Below are 20,901 nucleotides of genomic sequence, written 5' to 3'. Positions count from 1 at the left end.
CCATGCTTACGTTACTTAACTAGGCACTCATTCCTGTCAGGGATTAGAAATTTGAAAAGAGGCTGTGATTCTGTGGGAAGGGGCGGTGAGGTTGGGAGACAGACAGATGCCAGCCAGACCCAGAAAACAGAACCTTTGATGTAGTGAAAAGCAATGTAAATGTGTTCATTACAGATTGGTAAGGAAGCATGGGAGGTAAATCGGTCCAGAAGCAAACTGGGGCCTCCCTCACAGATATCTGTGTGGATTTTGAGCTCCCCCTCAGGTAAAAGCCCTCACCTCGGGACACCCCGTTCTTATGATGCGGCCCTGCTCAATACGTACCTTCCTGAAGGGCTCGCTGAAGACATGGGTGCTGTGGCAAAGTGTCATCTAGAGATCAGACGGTGTCTGGCCAACAGAAAGAAGAGCATTTGGGGTCTTAAAAGCCCGTCTTAAAACAAGTAGTCACATAAGGGAGGGGTCAGCTAAGGCCACATGGCAGAAGCACCCAAGCCCTTGTAATCCAAGGATTGTAAATCATAAAATTCAGGATCACAGGAGAGAATTTTATTAGAGCTTAAATTCTAAGCACCCAGCTTGCAGAAGGCTGTGGATGACAGTGACAGCCCGAAATCCATTTACAGAACCCCCCATGGAGAGTAAGCCTCCACTGAATTCCCTCAGACTCTTGACCAGGTTTGTGAATGGCCTTGTTGTCAGACCTAGAGTAGCAGAAAGTAAATTAATGCAAATATTTAAAAAAATCAAACTACTCCCATTTAGTCAATTCTTACTCTTGGAGATCCTCCCTATAGGAAGGGTAGAACTATCTGCTCCTGTGGGTTTGTGAGTCTTTATAGGAATAGACACTCATCCTTCTCCTGTGGAGCAGCTGGTGGTTTTGAACTTCTGACCTCACAGTGACCAGCCCAGGGGGTAACCACTGCACCACCAGGGCTCCTAATGCAAACAGAATTAGATTAGAGTTTAGCATTTTATCATTTGTTTTCCTATGGGCCCATTTTTAATTTGTTTTCATTTGATTGCTTTCTTTAGGACTGATGTTTTCTATTTTACTTTGTTATTGTTGTTGGGGGTGATTTTTTAGGTGTGACTTTCTTTATAGTAAATCCAGGAGAGGTAAATCTAAAGAAACAGTAACTGGATGAATAGTTCCTTAGGGTTATGGCAGGGGAGGTTGGTGTGACACAGGGCACGAATGACCATGAGTGAAAACTTGAAGAAAATGCTCTGAAATTGTTTGTGGTGAGGGTTGCACAGACCATTCCATTGTACAGTATGTGAATTTTATGTCACTAAAACTTTTGGAAAGGTTGAGTCTCCTTCATGTCGTGCATGAATTTTATCATTGAAGCACCACTGCTCCCATCTCCGTACTGAGGGCAAACTTGAGGACACCAATGACAGTGAGCACAATCTGTGCCATTGTCTAGAGGCTGGTTAAACTGTGATATTATGGTGATTTGTTGCTCACACTTTAGTAGATATTACCCGTGGCCTTCAGCTTGCTTACTTTTGCCATCAAGAAGAAGTTCAAGATTGAGGAATGGCTAGTCACTGGTACACTTTCTGTGATAGTCGTCTGAGGATGGCAACGACCCAGAAAGCGACAAGATTTAAAATACCTTGATGGTAAAAGGGCAGCTCCAGACTCGCAGGCTGGCCCCCAAATGGCATTTATCACTCTCACAGAGCCTCAGGATGAATCCAGTTTCTCAAGGAAATAGCATTATGAATAGTCTTTTTCCCCCCCAACAGTTTTATTGGCACATGATTTACATATCACACAATTCAGTAGTTCAATCGTTCAAGCATATCAAGGAGAATTGTACATTCATCACCACATTAATTCTAGAGCACCCCTTCCACCCCAGTGGTTGAATAGTCCTTGAACTTGGCTCGACTCTCTTGGTTATGTTCAGGAAGCACCTCTCTTCTTTCTGTGTGCTCTGTTTATAAGCTTGCCACTCTCGCTTGTCACCCTGATACTCTGAGTATTGTTATTTGTCCCTAGGTGGTCTCCTCAGATATATATTATCCTAGGACCAGGATGAGGTTGATGTTTGACCCAACAGGTTTTGGTAGATACTCAGCTCACCACTTTCCTGCCAATTTGTCATAAGGTAGAGGTTTCAATGCTACTGTAGGGTTGGAATCCATGACACCACTATTTTGAATACCAACAGAGTCACTCATAGTTGACAGATTTCAGTGGAGCTTTCAGACTAAGACAAATTAGGAAAGAAGACCTATCAATCTACTTATAAAAACGGTAAAAGCCTTAGGAATAGCCCCAGAATATTGCGAGATAGAGTGCTGGTAGCTGAAAAGCGCTCTACATGTGACTGGGGAGGGGCTGCCTCCTGAAACAAAGCTGACTTTAATGACACAGATGGAGTAAGGCTTTCGGACTTCCCATTTACTGATGTGGGACCACTCAAATGAGCAGAAATAGCTGCAAGCATCTGCTAGTAACCGGAGCATGAGCTGCATGAAGGATGAGTGTAGGAAAGCTGGAAGGTGTCACAATGAAACGGAGTGCTTAATGACTGACATCCTAGACATTACGGACATTTACATGGACAGGGTATTGGTCCATTTGAATTGGAAGATCATATGGTCTAATATGCCAGCAGTGACAAGTTCAAGAGGAATGATGTCATGTTCATCATAAAAAATGACATTTCAACATTGATCCTAGATTAGTATTTATATACCTACAAGAAAGACCAGTTAATACAACTATTATTCAACCATGAATACCAAAGAAAAAGAAATGGAAGACTTTTTTAAAACCAGTTTCAACAGTTTGACATGAATCAAGCATGTAATCAAGAGGCAGTGATAATTACTGGTGATTGGGACGTGAAAGTAGAAATGAATGGGGAGGTTCAGCAATTGGAAAATAAGACTTTGGTAAAAGAAACACCACCAGAGAACATAAGACAGATTATTGCAAAGTCAACAACTATTTCATTGCAAAAATATTTTTTTAAACAACACAAATGGTGACAATACTGAGGACCTCACCAGATAAAATACACAGAAATACAATTAATTCCATCTGTAGGAAGAGATGATGGAAAAGCTCAGTATCATGAAGAAGAACAAGACCAGGGGCTAACTGCAGGAAGGATCATCGATCACTAACACGTAAGTCGAACTTGAAGAAACTGGAGAAAATGAAAACAAGCCCATGAGACCCACAGTACTATCTTGAATATTTCCCACCTGAGCTTAGAGGCCATCTGAAGAACAGATGTAACACATTAAACATTAATGACCAAAGACCAGATGAGTTGTGGGATGACATCCAAGATATCATGTATGAAGAAAACAAAGATTATTTAAAAGATAGGAAAGAAAGAAAAACAAGAACCAAGAAGAGACTCTAAAGCTTGCTCTTAAATGCAGAGTACCTCAAAAAAAAAAAATAGAAAAATGATGAAGCAAAGGGGCTAGACAGATTTCAAAGTGTGGCTTGAGAAGGTCAAGTAAAGTATTACAAGTGTAATGAAATCTGCAAAGAACCAGAGTAAGAACATCAAAAGGGATGAACACCCTCAGAATTTCTTAAGCTGAAAGAACTGAAGAAAAAGTCCAAGCTGTGATTGTACTATTGAAGGATTCTATGTAGGAAGGAGTCTGTGCCTTGCGTGGATCCACAATCAGTGCTCATGGAAACAGTAGTCAAGAGACCAAAAGACGTGTTGCACTGGGTAAATCTGCTGCACCAGACTTCCTTAGAGTACTGAAGAGCAAGGATGGTACTTGAGGATTAAAGTGCACCTGAGTCAAGTCACGGTATTTTCCATTGCTTCACATGCTATGCAAATTGAACATTGCATAAAGGAAGATCCAAGAAGAATTGATGCATTTGAATTGTGGTGCTGGAGAAGAGTATTGACAGTCTGATGGACTGCTAAAAGGACAAACGATTCTGTCTTGGGAGAAGTACAGCCAGAGCGCTCCGTAGAGGCAAGGATGGTGAGGCTTTGTCTCATGTACTTGGTCAGGAAAGACCAGTCCCTGGAGAAGGCTATCATGCTTGGCAAAGTAGAGGGGCAGCAAAAGAGAGGAAGACCCTTGCTGATATGGATTGACACTGTGGCTGCAAACATGGTCTCAAGCACAGAAACGATTGTGAGGACGGGCAGGACTGAGTAGTGTTTCCATCAGTTGTGCACAGGGTTGGAACTGGCTGGATGACACTTAATGACAACATATAGGAAGCAACGAAAGAAAATGGAAGGTAGACTCAGGGTCACTGTACCCAAAACAATTGGTTGATGTTCAACCATTTTAGGAGGTAGCATATGACCAAGAAGCAGACAGCAATCCAAGCTACACTGAAGTGAACTGGTAAAAACCGAAGCCCTGGGAACATGTGGACTATCACTTCAGATGTTTCCACTCACAGGTGCAATGAGGAAGCACTCACCTGCCTATGCTAAGAAACTTGGAAGACAGCTCTCAGCTAGTCATCTGGAAGAGATCCACAGTCGTGCTCATTCCAAAGAAGATTCCAATGATATGAGGAAATTATCATGCAGGGTTATTAGTATCATGTGCAAGTAAAATTTTATGGGAGATAATTAAAAAATAGTTGCAGCAGTATATAGACAGGGGATTGCAAGAAATTTGAGCTGAGAATTCAGAAGAGAAGATAGAATGCAGGAAATTATTGATGATGTCAGATGGATTATGGCTGAAAGCAAACAATACCAGAAAGTTATTTACTTGTATGTATTGACTAAGTGAAAGCATTTGTATGTAGGATTATAACAAACTATGGACAACACTGCAAATAATAGGAATTCTAAGCACTTAATTGTGCTCATGTGGGACCTGTACACAGACTAAGAGGCAGTCATTCAAACAGAACAAGGAGATACTGCAAGGTTTAAAATCAGGAAAGTTGTGCGTCAGGGTTATAATAATATATAATACTCATAATCCTTATTTAATCTGTATGCCGAGTAAAAAAATCCAAGAAGCTGACTACATGAAGAAGACTAGAGATTTGAGGAAGGTTTTTCATTTTTTAAATTAATTTATTTTTTAAACATGTGATGGTACGCCGTGACACAGTCACTCCTGTGGAATGGGAAAAGGACTTGAGGTACTTCTGATGAAGAGCAAACACCGCCGCCTTCAATGTAGGTCACACTTTAACACACAGGACACAAGAATCCTCATAGCCCGGCCGATGGACAACATCTTACAAGCATCGTACAGGTTCCACCTGAGCATAAGACATGGAAGTTGTCGAGGATTTTTTCTCTCTCTTGGATCCACAGTCAACACCCATGGAAGCAGCAGTCAGGAATTCAAATGATATTGCACAGGGCAAATCTGCTGCAAAAGACTCCTTTGACATGTCAAAAAGCAAATATGTTCTTTTGAGGATGAAGGTGCAGTTGACCCATGCCAGGGTATGTTCAGTTGCCTCAGGAGCATGCGAATGCATGACACTGAATAAGGAAGTCCAAAGGAAAATTGAGGCATTCGGATTATCATGCTGGTACATGTGGTAGTCACCTAATCTGGTGTCAATTTAAGGATTAAGCGTGTAGGGGTGGAGTCTAGGCTGTCGATCTGGAGATAGCCAATGAGACTTCTGTGGGCATGGCCTTCTCTTGAGAATTCTGGGAAATCTGGTACTTCCTCTTTGGAGGCGGAAGACACCTCTCTCTCTCTCTCTCTGCTACTTCCTGGAAGACATTGCAAAAGACAAGTCACTTGGAGGCAGCCAGACCTCGGAAGCTGGAGAAACCACAGAGATACCCTGCCAGCACTGAGATGCTTACAAGCCATTGAACCCAAAGATTTTCTACTTACAGGCTTATGATTGTCCTACATTTGACTTCATTGCATGTGTTTCGTGAGTCTGAAGAGGACTTTATAGATTGGTTTCAGACATATGGGATAATATCAGACTTATGGCCTTGGATTAGACTGGGTTGGGATGTTTTCTCAATGTTCAACTCCTCTTATATACAAATCTCTTTCTGATACACATATGTGTGTCCATGGATTGGTTTCTCTAGTCTACCCGGAACATTGACTGTACCACGGACTGCCGGGAGAATCAGGAGCCCTGCTGCTGCAGAGTTAAAAACTTGGTTGATAATCAAAAGGTTGGCCGTCTGAATCTGTCAGCCCCTCTGCTACAGGAAGATGTGGCAGTCTGTTTCTTTAAAGATGTACCGCCTTGGAAGCCTAATGGAGCTGTGCTAGCCTGTTCTGCAGGGTCACTATGAGTCAGAACCAATAGCTTTTTCGTGGGGGGCCAGAAGAACAGACAAATCTGTCTCAGAAGAAGTACAGCCAGACTGCTAGGATGGTGGGACTTCATCCCATGTACCTCGTCGTGTCGTCAGGAGGGACCAGTCCCTGGAGAAGGGCATCATGTTTGGTAAAGTAGAGGGTCATCAAAAAGGAGCAAGATGCGTTGACATAGTAGCTGCAACGGTGGACTCCAACATGGCAGTGACTGTGAAGATGGCGCATGACCAGGCAGTGATTTGTTCTTTGGTACAGAGATGGGATCCTTACGAGTCAGCACCAGCTTGATGGCCCCAAAGGCTGTCACCGCATCCAGTAGTATGTGCTAATGCATACACAACAGGGTTTGTGGCCAAGTTCATAAAATGAATGAGTCTTATCAATATGGCAGCTTCCAGTGGAATGAGAGTTTCTTTGAATTTAATAGTTCACCAGCACTATCTACTAATACAGTGTGATTATCTTCTGTGCATGTGCTGGGATCTCAAGAGCCACTAGAATTCCGTATCCTGGCCCGTCTGGACTACTTGCTGCAGCGCCCTGGCCATGTTCTAGATCCATTCTGGCTTGCGGACATGCCTTTCCCTTTCCCTGCACCTGCCTGCGGAGCAGCTTCCCTGATCCCAGACTGGCCTGGGTGCTCTCTAAGGCTTTCCAAAGATCCTCGCTGCTCCTGCTGAGTGCATACACATAGCTCCTTTGCAAGTGACTGCTGTGAGGTTGTCTGGGTTACTGAGTGCTGTGTAAAAGAAATACCACAAGTGGGTAGTTTGAAAGGACAAGGGCAACTGTGGGAAATACATGGCAGAGCAGGCTAAATAAAGCCCAGTCTCATGGCCAGAGAACCAAAATGTTAAGCTCCTGGGAATTGGAAAGTCCCAGAGAGAAAGCAGAACGAGAGAAAACAATCCCATAAAACTGTCTGTGAACTTCTGGGCTCAGCCCTGAGATGGACAAGTTGGGACCTGACTTTAAGCAGCATGCTGTAGACTTTGTGTGCTGAATGACAAACTAGACCGCCTCCCAGGTCCCAGACTGGCGGCTGGGTACTATGCACCCAGGGCATTATGTGCAGGGCATGACCTTGGGGTTGGTACTTCTGACCTGAACTTCACCAGGACGATTCCCTTCTGTTATGAATTGAATTGTGATCTTCACAAACATGTGTTATAAATCCTTAGCCCGCGCCCTGACGGGTCCGTCCAGTAAACATTGGGCTGCTAAATGCAAGTTTGGTGATTCAAGTCCACTTGCTGCTCAGTGGGAGGACGATGAAGCTAACTGGTCCCATAAGGAATTAGGAGCCCTGGTGGCAACTGCCAGGTAAACAGCAAAGTCAATCACTCAACCCCACCAGCTGCTCCGTCCACCGGAGAAAGACAAGACTGTCGGTTTGCCTTGAAAACTCTCTATAGGGTTGTTATGGGTCAGAGTGGACTCGATGGCAGTGGGTTTGATGCCTGTGGAGAAAACCCCATTAGGGACTAGGGTTTTCTTTATTATGACGAGTCCACATCAGAGAAGGATAGGTACAGAGACAGGCAAGGATGGAAGGGGGGAGATAGCAGATGCCACGTGGAGATCACCAGGGAACTGAGGAACAGAAGTTGAAAGAGACAAAGATCCTTCCCCAGAGCTGATAGGGAGAGGGCCTTCTCCCAGAGTCTGTGTCTGAATTTGGGCCGCTCGTCTCCTGACTTGTGGGGAAATTTTTTTTTCTATTCTTTAAAAACACCAGCCTGTGATACTTTCGTTACAGCAGGAAGGCAGCTGCTCGAACAGAAACATGCACATTCTCCGTAGGATTTAGACGAGCTCGGTTGTACAGTCATCGCATGTCCAAGGTACAAGTCAGATGTACTCACACATGTGAAGGGTCAGGAAAATCTCCATTTGCTCAAGAAAGAACAATCAGCAAATGCCAGTGCCGCTGTGTCCCGGGGTTACAGCAGCTAGCTGAACAATGCTGCAATATGGAAGAACCAGCCAGGTGCTGTGGAGTCAGTTCTAATGTATAGTGACCCCACACCGAACAGAAAGGCACACTCCTCTCCTGCACCATTCTCACAAATGTCCTTATATTCGAATTCATTGTTGTGGCAGCCAGCATCAATCCATCGTGTTGAGGGTCTCCCTCTCTTACACTGCGCCTCCATTTTACCAAGCACTCTCCGGGGACTAGTCTTTCTTGACAGCATTTTCAAACTACGTGAGACAAAGTCTCATCATCTTTGCTTCTAAGGAGCATTCTGGTGTACTTCTTCAAAGACAGATGTGTTTGTTCTCTTGGCAGTCCATAGTACTTCCAGCATTCTTTACCAGCACTATTATTCAAAGGCATCAGTCCTTCTTTGGTTTTCCTTATTCAATGTCCAACTTTCACATGCTTCTGAGATGGCTGCAAACACCATGGCTTGGCTCAGACTCCCCTTAGTCCTCCAAGCAGCATTCTTATCTTTCAACCCTTTAATGCAGTGGTTCTCAGCCTTCCTAATGCTGCGGCCCTTTAATACAATTCCTCATGTTGTGGTGACCCCCCAACCACAAAATTATTTTCATTGCTACTACATAACTGTCATGTTGCTACTGTTATGAATCGGGCGACCCCTGTGAAAGGGTCATTCGACCCCCAAAGGGGCTACAACCCACAGGTTGAGAACGCTGCTTAAGGAGATCTCGTGCAGCAGATTTGCCCAGTGCAATGCATCCTCTGATCCCTTGGCTACTGCTTGATTATGGAATAGTGTGCATCCTTAAAAAACAATGATGGGTTTGCAAAACATCTCATGACACGGACAAAATTTGAAGGCATCATGCTCACCCAAATGAATTGCTCTCACAAAAATAAATATCCGATGACACCGTTGTTATAAAGAAAAAACAAAAATAGGGGCGAGAGTTTTCACACCGAAGGAGAAAACTTTGAAGACTGTTGTGGCCAAGAGTGTTGGTGGGACGAGGTAGGGGTGACTGTAAAGAGGACGGGAGGGGGACTAAAGAGGAAGTGTGTTAGTCTGGGTAAACTAGAGAAACAAAGCTATAGAAACTCATATGTACATAAGAGAAAGTTTTATACCAAGGGTAAGTGTACATTCAGAAAGCATCCCAACCCAGTACTGTCCAAGCCCATAAGTCCAGCACCAATCAATAAAGTCCTCCATCTCACAAAACACATGCACTGAGGCCGACGGCAGGAGGAAAGCTGATTCAGTGAGCGTGTAAACATCTCAGTGCTGGCAGGGGTCTCCACACCCAGGGGTCTCTAGCACCCAGGGCTACATCGGGGTAGGTCCATGTGGCTTCTCCTCAGGGATGTCTTGAAGGAAGTGAGCCTTGCTAGCTGAAGCACGGAACTGGCTAAGGCAGCTGCACCCTGGTCCCACCATCAGAGAGCAAGAAACCTCAGAACTAGAAAGGCGAGACTCAACAAGCCATTTAGCTTCAATTAATCGCACATGTGTTTATCAACCAGGTTGGCACAGTAAACCTTAACTAGCTCAGGACGGGAGGGACAATGAGGAAAAGGAAAGAAGGGGGAGGAAGAGGAGAGGAAGAAGAAGGAGAACATGGAGACGGAAAAGATGGAGAAGGAGGAAGAGGAGGAGGAGGAGAAAGAACTACATGCATGGGATCCTGTCACTCTTTTGATTGATGGTCGGTGCAAGTACATATAGTATGTTTTTCTTTGTGTGTATTATATTCCATAAATAAAAGGGTAAAAATAAATACATAAAACATTTTAAATCAAACTAATAAAAGAGAGAAAGAGAAGGGCCAGTGCCTTAAATAATTCTCCAGATTCCTTACCCACAAGATCTAAACACTAGTCTGAGAGGTTCTGTAAGAAGCAAAAGGGACATTGGACCTGACTTACATTCTTTTGTGACATGGGAGCTAGTTTCAAGAACAAGTTTGATAAATTGGATTCCATAAGAATTAACATCTTCTGTTCTTCAGAAGACAGTGTGATAAGGAGAATGAAAGGACAAACTGCAGATGAGGGGCAATTTTTAGGAGTTATACATTGGACAAAGGCCAGAACACCTAGAGAAGGCCCAGAAATCGGTATCAAGGAAGCACGTGATGTAACAAACAAGGGTTTTGAGGACAGAAGTCGCTGGCTGGTGCACATGGTTAATTGCTCTACCAGTAGCTGTAAGGCCGGCAATTTGAACCCACGAAGAGGTCACTTGGAAGCTAGGATGGGTGGCGCACTTCCCAAAGATCACAGGCTTGAGAAGCTTAGGGAGCAGCTCTGCTCTGCCCACACGGGGCCGCCATGAGTCCGAATGGTCTCGGTGACAACTAGTAACAACGAAAGAGAAGACAATATTGTAATATTAAACGTGCTCAAAAGACTTGAACAGACACTTGAGCAAAGTGAATAGGCAGATGGCACATGAGCCCGCTGTCAACGTCATTGTGCATCAGAAAATACAAATGAAAACCCCTATGACCAGGAACTCTCCTATACTGCTAGGGAGAGTGTGGCATTGTACAGCTACTTGGGAAAATCACTTGGCTCTTTTTAAATTAAAGTTAAACACACACTTAACATATGACCTCGTCATCCCACTCCTTGGCATTAACCCAAGTGAATTGAAACCTTGAGTTCACACACAACCCTGTGCATGGATGTTTACAGTTGCTTTATTCATAACCAACGATAGCTGGAAGCAAGTCAGTGTTCTCCAGTAGGTGAACAGGCGAGCGATGGAAAACTACTCAACTCCGTGGGTTAGTCTGGGTTGACTAGAGAAACAAATTCATGGGCACGGGTACATGTATAAGAAAGAACCTTATATATAAGAGAAATACTGAGAAAACATTCCAGTCCAGATCTAGTCCATAAGTCCAATATTAGCCTGTATGTCTGATACCAATCTATAAATGATTCTTCAGACTCACGGAACACATGTAATGATGTCGAATGCAGGAAGATCACAGGCCAGTGGGTGGAAAGTCTTGTGGATCCATGGCAGTGGAAGCATCTCAGCGCTGGTGTGGGCCTCCACGTGGCTCGTCCAGCTCCAGGACTCTGGCTGCCATCAGCACAACTCCATGTGGCTTGTCAACAGGAATGGCTCACAGGGAGTGAATGTGTGTCCCACCTCCAGTGAGCTATTTATCTCCTTAGCGCCTCCAAATGAGGTCATCAAGCTGTGACCTGATTGACAGGCTAAACTCCACCCCTTTACTCTTAATAGTCTCAAATTGGCAACAGATTATGTAACAACCACACTCAGCAATACAAAGAGATGAACTACTGACACACTCAGCAACCTGGGTGGATTGCAAAGGCATTCTCCTGAGTGGAAGAAGCCAATTTCGAAAGTTCTGCACGCAGTATGACTCGATTATATAAAGCTGAAAAACTATAAAAAACGATGGCATTGGAGAACAAATGCACGGTCTCTAGGGTTAGGGGTTAATGAAGACTATTGTACTCTTTCCTCCAATCAAATTCATGGTCCCCTGAGTACAAAATGAGAACCTCTTGGAGAAGGGATGTGTGGTCCCTTATTTAAAACCCCTCTCCAAACTAAAAACAAACCCAGTTGTCATTGAGTTGGTCCTCATTCCTGATGGCCATGCATGTCAGAGAAGAACTGTGCTCCACAGAGTTTCCAGTGGCTGAGTTTTTGGAAGTCGATGGCAGGCCTTTCTTCTGAGGCACCTCTGCGTGAACTTATATCGCAACTAAGCACTTTAAGCACTACCTATGCACTAAGTGCATTGACCTTTGCACATTGACCTTTGTAGTGCCTATGCACTAAACGCATTAACCTTTGCAATACCTCTTTAGAGTATAAAAAGCAAGGATGTTACTTTGAGTACTAAGGTGCACCTGACCCAAGCCCTGAGATTTTTCAGCCATTTCCTATGCATGTGAAAGTTGGACATTGAATAAGGAAGGCTGAAGAAGAATCGAGGCATTTGAATTGTGGTGCTGGAGAAGAATATTGAAAATACCATGGCCTACTAAAAGGACAAACAGATCTGTCTTGGAAGAAGTACAGCCAGAGTGCTAATTAGAGGCAAGGATAGTTGAGACTTAATCTTACATACCTTGGACATGTTATCAGGAGCGACCAGTCCCTGCAGAAGGACATCATGCGTGGTAAAGCAGAGGAGTAGGAAAAAGGGGAAGATCTCAATGAGATGGATTGACTCCACAGCTGCAAGTATGGGCTCAAGCATGGGAACAATTGTGAGAATGGCACCGGGCCGGGCAGTGTTTCGTTCTGCAGTGCACAGAGTGGCTGCAGGTCAGAGCTGACTCAATGACACCTAACAACAACAACAACAACAACAACAGTGTGCTATCTACACGATGTAAGACGTGTCCCAGGTTGTATTTCCTTCTGTGTCCTACACTGAGCAGAGTGGACAGGATATCATAGCCACTCAACTACTTGGTGAACAAAAGAATGTTGTTGTTAGGTGGGACCGAGTTGGTTCTGATTTATAGAGAGATCCTCTCTCCAACAGAATGAAACACGACTGGGTCCTATGTCATCCTTGTGATTGTTCCTATGTTTGAAGCATTATTGAAGCCACTATAGCAAACGATCTTCTGACGGTCTTCCTGTTTGTTTTTTCCCCCCAGATCTTCTGCTTTACCAAGCATGACGCCCTTCTCCAGATCCTGGTCTCTTCTGATAATATGCCCAAAATATAGTAAGATGAAATCTTACCAGCTTGGGTTCTAAGGAGCATTCTAGCTGTACTTCTTCAAAGCTGTTTTATATGTTCACCTGGAAGTTAGTGGTATGTTCAATATTCGTTACCAACATCATAATTCAAAGGTATCACTTTTTCTCTAGACTTCCTATGCTTTGTCCAACTTTTGTATGCATATGAGGTCAGTGCAATGATCATGGCTTGGGTCAGGCACACCTTAGCACTCAAAGACATCTGCTTCTTTTCAGAACTTTAAAGACACCGTTTGCATCAGATTTGCTCAAGGAAATGTGCCCCTTGAGTCCTTGATCACGACTTCCATGGGCACTGCTTATGAACCATGTAAATGAAATCTTAGATAACTTACGTAAATCTTACCTTCGCTTATGCTGTTGGTCTAGTTTTCAGAATTTTTGTTGACACATAACCCTTATAGAAGGTTATATAGTCTTTGAACTTCATGGAGTTGTAGTCAGTACTTGAAGTCCTCTTCTCTTAAATACTTCCTATCCCCAGCCCACCCCCCTATCGTGATCCCAATTCTACCTTGCAAATCTGGCTAGACTGGAGGGTGTACACTGGTACAGATAGGAGCTGGAAACACAGGGAATCCAGGACATATGGTCCCTTCAGGACCAGTGATGCGAGTGGCGATACCAGGAGGGAGGAGGGAGACTGGGGTGGGGGTGGCAAAGGGGGAACCGATTACAAGGATCTACATATAACCTCTTTCCTGGGGGATGGACAACAGAAAAGTGGGTGAAGGGAGACATTGGACAGTAAGATATGACAAATAATAATTTATAAATTATCAAGGGTTCATGAGGGAGGGGGGATAATGAGGAGCTGATGTCAGGGGCTTAAGTGGAGAGCAAATGTTTTGAGAACGATGAGGGCAATGAATGTGCAAATGTGCTTTACACAATGGATGTATGTATGGATTGTGATAAGAGTTGTATGAGCCCCAATAAAATGATTTTTTTTAAAAAGTCCTCTTCACTTACAGTAAGCAAGGCTGTAACGTGTGCAAGTGGCTAAATGAGTCTTCCTCCAACCCTGAGGCCTTGCTGGACCTCCTATCGTTCAGCTTCTCAAACGATTTGCTCAGCATGCAGCTTGATAATGTGACAAGATGATACAACCCAAACGCACGGCTTTTCTGACTTTAAACCAAGCAGCACCCCATGTTCTGTCCAAATGAATGTCTCTTAGTCTCTATGCAGGTTCTACTTAAACTTGTATGATGACATTTTGTCAAATTTTCTTAGTCTCTAGAGTAAGTCAGAATATAGTTAAATGTTTAAATCGCTTTATTAATGAAAAAGTTATAAACGATTTTAAATGTACATGATAGTTACATAATCTTGTGTCAACTTGGGTATATTGAATGAAGGGGAGGAGTCTAGCTTGTCAATCAGGCCACAGCCTGATGACACTTCCATTTGGGCCTGGCCTTCTCATGAGGAGTCTGGGAGCTCTCTCGCTCTGTTTCACATTTCTGTTGATAAGCCACAGAGAGCCACACTGATGGCAACCAGAGCCCTGGAGATCCATCCACTGCCATTGAATCCACAGGACTTTCCACCCACTGGGCTGTGATCTTCCTGAATTTGGCATCATTGCATGTGCTGCATGAGTATTAAGAGGAATTCGTGGGCTAATATGGGACTTGTGGGCTAATGTCGAATTCATGGACTTACTCTGGACTGGGATGGGATATTTTATGGATGCATTACTTCTTGATACAAAGTTCTCTCTTGCATATATATAAAAATATCCCTGGATTTGTTTCTCCAGTCAGCCCAGACTAACACAGCATATAAAGCATTTTAACAGAATCTCAATACTAGAGGCATAAAGGACACATGTCATTGAACCAACATATGATCTCTGTTGAAAACTTTGAGTTGAACTCTCGCTGTGGCTCTCAGCTATATTTCCCTGTCTGGGTCTTTGGTCAAGTTTTTTTTTTTTTCCATTTTTTTTTATTAAAAAACATTTTATTAGGGGCTCATACAACTCTTATCACAATCCATACATATACATACATCAATTGTATAAAACACATCTGTACATTCTTTGCCCTAATCATTTTCTTCTTTTTTTTAATCTTTTTTTAAATTCTTTTTTTAATTTTAACAATTTATTAGGGGCTCATACAATTCTTATCACAGTTCATACATATACATACATCAATTGTATAAAGCACATCTGTACAGTCCCTGCCCTAATCATTTTTTTCTCCTCTTTTCTTTTTTTACATTTTATTAGGGACCCATACAACTCTTATCACCATCCATACATATACATACATCAATTGTATAAAGCACATCCATACATTCCCTGCCCCAATCATTCTCAAAGCATTTGCTCTCCACTTAAGCCCCTTGCATCAGGTCCTCTTTTTTTTTCCCCTCCCTCCCCTCTCCCCCCTCCCTCATGTGCCCTTGGTAATTTATACCTCGTTATTTTGTCATATCTTGCCCTATCCGGAGTCTCCCTTCCCCCCTTCTCTGCTGTCCCTCTCCCAGGGAAGAGGTCACATGTGGATCCTTGTAATCAGTTCCCCCCTTCCAACCCACTCACCCTCCACTCTCCCAGCATCGCCCCTCACACCCTTGGTCCTGAAGGTATCATCCACCCTGGATTCCCTGTACCTCCAGCCCTCATATGTACCAGTGTACAGCCTCTGCCCTATCCAGCCCTGCAAGGTAGAATTCGGATCATGGTAGTTGGGGGGAGGAAGCATCCAGGATCTGGGGGAAAGCTGTGTTCTTCATCAGTACTACCTCGCACCCTAATTAATTTGGTCAAGTTTTGTCTTGAGATGTGGTATCTCTTTGTTTTGTAGTGTTCCCTACTTCCATCCTGTAGAGGGAACACAATTAAATACGTTCTCATTTTCCCAGAAGTGTGCTGATACTGTCACCAAAGGTGGTAGATAACTGTCAAAAAGAGTTCACATTGGAATTGTTGTTATTGCTTGTTAGCATCAAGCCGGCTCTTCTTCATGGGGACCCTGTAGGCAGGAGAACAGAATGACCATCTTCATGACCACTGATATACTGTAGCCCCATGTTGCTGTGTATTTTAAATGTCTTCCAACCTGAGAGGGTGCACGGTTTTCATTGGTTAGTTTTCAAAAGTAAATCGCCAAACCTTTCTTCCCAGTCTTAGTCTGGAAGCTTTCATTCAATCGATCCACTGAATGACCCTGTTAGTATTTGAAATATCAGTGGCATAGTGTTCAGCATCACAGAAGCATGCAAGTGATCATGTAGCACAAACTGATTGGTCCTGACACATTGGAATTAGTATGTGAGATTTTTAGGTCCTGTGCCACAAGGCTTGGTAGAGGTGATGCTGAGCTAATGAGATTCTGCAAAAGGATATCATTAAGACTTTACATGGAGCCTGGAGGGAGGGAATGAACTGGGCAAGCTGAACAAGGTGTTTTCCAGAGGGGATGCCAAAGGGAGTGTAACGTGACCTGAAAACTAAACTAGATGGTCCCCGGCTACCATTTTCAACTGCTCTAAAAGGGATCACAGTAGGTGATCTTGGACATAGTGGGAGAAAAAGTAAAACAAAGCTCAAAGTCATGAAACATAAACCAGGCGTCCTGGTCAGATAGAGATTGGTGGAATCATGGAGACCATGACCCTTAGTCACTCTTCAGGTCTAGAAATGAACTCACCCTCAGGACTCAATTTTCAGTCTAATAATTGACAGCTCTGCCAGGGGAATATTAAAATATTAACTCTATTAAGTTATACACGTGTCAGAATAATCAACCAGTTGAGTTCTAAAGGGCAGCATTTCCCCTAGGACAAAGATCAGAAGGGTTAGCAAAGAAGGAAGAATGGAATCGGGAAAAAACAGGAAGGAAATGGGATACGCTATGTTTGTTGCCTTGTGTGAACTGCAGTCAGGGAGATGAAACAGAACATGGATGGATTGGTGAGTGTGCAACGAACAATCTGCTCCGTAAAACCGTCACCCGATCACCAGTAAGCAGTTTATTTTTTACACTTTAAGGTGGGTGGTTGATAAGAGGGAGGTGAAGCAGTTAGGGCAGGCTGCTTTGTTTTCCTGAAGTGTGCCTCGCTGTGGAGGAGCATTAAGACCAAAGGCTCTGAAGCAGAGTACTGTGCAGAGTACTGTGCAGAGTACTGAATCTGTGCCAAAGCCGACCATCTTCCTTCCTGGGAGGAAGCATTTTTGGTAAAACAGGAAGAACTCTGGGTTGCACATGCTTCTGTAGCTTCGGCTTTTCTGGCTGCTGCCGAGCCAAGTCTGACTCATGGCAACCCCCACCCCGCATGTCAGAGTAAACCCGTGCTCCGTACAGTTGTCAACAGCTGGTTTCCCAAAGCAGATCACCAGACCTTTCTTCTGAGGCGCATCCGAGCAAACTTGAACCTCCAACCCTTTACCAATTGCATGCATGACAAGGAAACTTGTCTGTAACTATTGAAAAAATCCATCCTTGCCCCCCTGCCCTCTCTACAGACAACGGAACACACAGTCTTGGCTTGCCATCAAGCAAGAAACCTTAACCAGTGGAGAAGCATTTCAGGGTCAGTATATGAATTAGGTGATTAGGCTATCGAAAACCTACCTTGTCCTTACTAGTTTTCACACGGTCCCCCAGAACTTGATGTTTGATCTCCTCCCCATGTCTCAGGGTTGATGTGTGAGGAGTCACATGCCTGCCTCACTCACCACAGCCCTGTAGGACAGTGTAGAACTGCCCCTGTGGGTTTCTGAGACTGCCCCTCGTTACAGGAGGAGAAAGCCCTGTCTTTACCCCATAGAGCATACGGTGGTTTGAACTGTTGGCCTTGTGGATCGTAGCCCCGCATGTAGCCACTGCACCAGGTAAGTTTGGGACCCTCTGGTCTAAAAGTTGATCCCTGCTTCCGACCCAGGTTCATAAGCCAATGAGAGAAGGGGAGCTGCCCTGTCAGGTAGGCCTCAGGAGACAGGTTCTGGTGGCTGGAATACTGGTGTCCGTTCTAGGTCTTGCGGAGAACAGCAGGCCCCGCTGCCCACCAGGACGAGAACCCGGGCCCGTGTGCTCGCTGCCAGCATAGCTGCTGCCAAGCCAGAAAGAGCAGGCTTTCCGGGGAAAGAAAACAGGCACACGATTGTGAGAGCTTGCCCTTCTCATCCAAATGTGGGGTGCCGTTGCAGCCCAGTTAGAGACACCAAGTGGAAGCATCCTTTCTGCCGGCAACCGCTCCTCGCTTCGCCTTCTGCCGGTGCCTATTCTGGAAAATTCCATCCTTTCCCACTGGGACTGCACGTGTCACTGATGCTCCAGTCATGGCATCCACTGCAATTGCTGTGAGCAGGAGAGAGCCAGAGAGAAGGGGAGATGTGGAGCGTTCTCTGCGATAAAGAGGGGATCGAAACAGCACAGTGAACCAAGGAAGAAGCAGGTCACCATCCCTCTGGGGGTGACGAACATCCTCCCGGCCCCTTGTCTTCAGAGAAGAATGTTTAAATGCTGCATTGAAAGCCAAAGTCGGATTGTCAAGTGCGGATGGTTGGCCACGATAGCTGCCAGGGCTTCCTATGGCATGGGACAGTGGCTTATACACTACTTTGCATGATTTTGACATTTCCGCTGGTGAGAATTTGTAGATGCTACCTATACTTCCCGGCTTCAGAGCAGGATTTCACAGCCCTGAAAAGGGCCTCACGTGAGCCTGGGCAGGCGTGTCTGTATGCAAATTAGGTGATTTGAGCTGAAGTGTGAGCCGGACCCTTTGCCTGGAGATTCTAACCGATGTTTCAGATGGCCTCTATCCTCAGTCGTATGTAGGCTGACCCATAATCCGAATGACTCATTTATTAATGACTGAACATTGTAGCAACGTGGATGTTGAAATGCACATTAATGATTCAATAAATTGCCTGAATAGCATCTCTTTATCTTAAATGACCTTTATATCTATATCTATATATCCCTTGCTCTAGACCTCAGAAACCCACTGTTACCAAATGGAAAGATTGTGCCCATGACGTCAAGTTTTGTTTGCCATGGATAGGAAATGGGTAGATTAGACAGAAGTGACTGCAAACAGGCGCCAACTGATGGACGCGCGGCATGGAAGACTTTTAGCCAGTAGGTCACACAATCCACTCGTGATGCCCCACAGGTTAACCCGAGCACTAACACTAGGTACCAGCAAGTAACCCTTCTATGGACTTGCTTCCGGGAGCTGAGGGCCTTGACATGATGACGGTCATTACTCAGCCACTTTGTCCTGGGTCTTTGGCCCAGAAAGTGTGGACAGTCTACAGAAGTAAGGTCAGTAGGCAGATAGGAAGGTTTATGGGTTTCAGATATGTACTCTCGAGAAATTCAAGGTTAACCCTCATATTCAAGTACGCCGTTTCCTATGATTAACTACGAACGATTAGACTCACATGAGATGGATAATGCTTATTGATTTAAAAAATATAATATTTCTTATGCTTGGATTCTCCAATTTTCAACATACTGCGTTAAACATCTTCTGTGCGTATCTTACCTCTGGACTTGTCTTGGATGCCAGGCAGTGCTGTATCTGCCGGCCTTGTACAGGTGTCACCTGACCACACCTTGTTTCCCTGCGGCAGTCTCTCACTGGACGTGTGAGGGAGTTCACACCCCTCATGGCAGACCTTGACCACAGGGGCACTGGGGTCTATAGGGAATGCTGGAGGGTCTCTGTGTAGAGCAAATAGTTTGTACTTGGCCCCCCACCCACCTCAAGACTGGCAGTTCAAACCCCTCCAGGGGTGTGGTGGAAAAAAAGATGGGCAAACCACTGCTGGGCAGATGACAGCACAGAAACACTACCCCCTCCCCCACCGCCCCATGGAGCATGTCTATTCTGTCACACCTGGGGATGCCATGGCCCACAATCCACCGGAGGACCCTGAGCTTTCTTCTCTCAGGCTGGAAAGTCGAAGGTGTGTTGTGTACAGCTTCACAAGGTTTCCTGTCGACGCCGACCACATGGGTAATAGCATCTGTTCTCCCTCCTCCCGCCTGCTTTCCTTTACTTCCCCAGGCACGCGGAGAGCAGAGAGGAGGGAGGGCTTCCACTCAGACCACCGCTCCTTCCCTGGAGCCTTTGCCACACTAGTGTCCTTCACAGACGCCCTTGGGACAGGCTCTGCTTTCTGAGGAGAACTCAGGCTCAGACATCCATGACAATAATGAAATGGATAGAATTGCTCGGTTTGCGTGTCTCTATCAATAGGATTTGGAGTCCACTGGTGATCCCAGCCATTTGTCACTTTGTTGTACTGTGGTGGCTTGGGGGTTGCTATGACCACCTTTTCTTGGAAGGTAAATGTTCCCACCAGACTGGAGGTTCCCAGAACCAGTGGCCATTGAGCCAAGCAGCTCTTGATTGGCAGAGACCCTGCACCTGTCAGGAAACCGCTCCATAGAGTCTTCAATGGCTGATTGTGCAGAAGAAGAACACCAGGCTTTTCTTCCAAGGTGCCTCTGGGTGGACTCGAACTTCGATCCGTTTGTTAGCAGCCAAGTGAATGAAGCCATTTGGACCAATGGGGACTCCAGGAGGAAGGCTGGGAATGAGATCCGTGAGTCTTGCCTCAGCCCTTGGACGTCCGTTTGAGAACCACTACGCAGGCTCTTCCCTTCTCACCCAGAGCGTCTGCTTTGGGAGCCTTCGCTGCTGATTCACACACCCACCCATGTTTAAACATGGCAGTGATTGTGTGGCTGGCACAGGACAGGGGCCAACAGTTCTCTTCTGCTGTGCGTAAGCTCCAAGGCCACTCGATGACAGGCACCAAACTAAAACAACACGCCTATTTGAATTCAAGACGCACCAGAGGGGCCGGCGTGGGGGTGGGGGTGTTAACCAGAGATAGGATCTTAACATAAATTGTGAGCAG

The 20,901-nt window shown here is 44.9% G+C and overlaps 1 long non-coding RNA gene across 1 annotated transcript in view; it reads left to right on the top strand.

Annotated features, from left to right (window-relative positions):
• LOC142439749 (uncharacterized) overlaps positions 1-13,687 on the top strand; it is a 128,951-nt gene extending 115,264 nt beyond the window's left edge. Inside the window, exon 3 of the long non-coding RNA XR_012782873.1 lies at positions 12,902-13,687. This is a non-coding gene — a long non-coding RNA (uncharacterized LOC142439749). The remainder of the gene's footprint in view (positions 1-12,901) is intronic.
• The last annotated feature ends 7,214 nt before the right edge of the window (positions 13,688-20,901 follow it).

This window comes from Tenrec ecaudatus, chromosome 2 (genome assembly GCF_050624435.1).
Source record: "Tenrec ecaudatus isolate mTenEca1 chromosome 2, mTenEca1.hap1, whole genome shotgun sequence".
Lineage (NCBI taxonomy): Eukaryota > Metazoa > Chordata > Mammalia > Afrosoricida > Tenrecidae > Tenrec > Tenrec ecaudatus.
The sequence above is the reverse complement of the archived record's forward strand: the minus strand, read 5'-3'. Positions and strand labels throughout refer to the sequence as shown.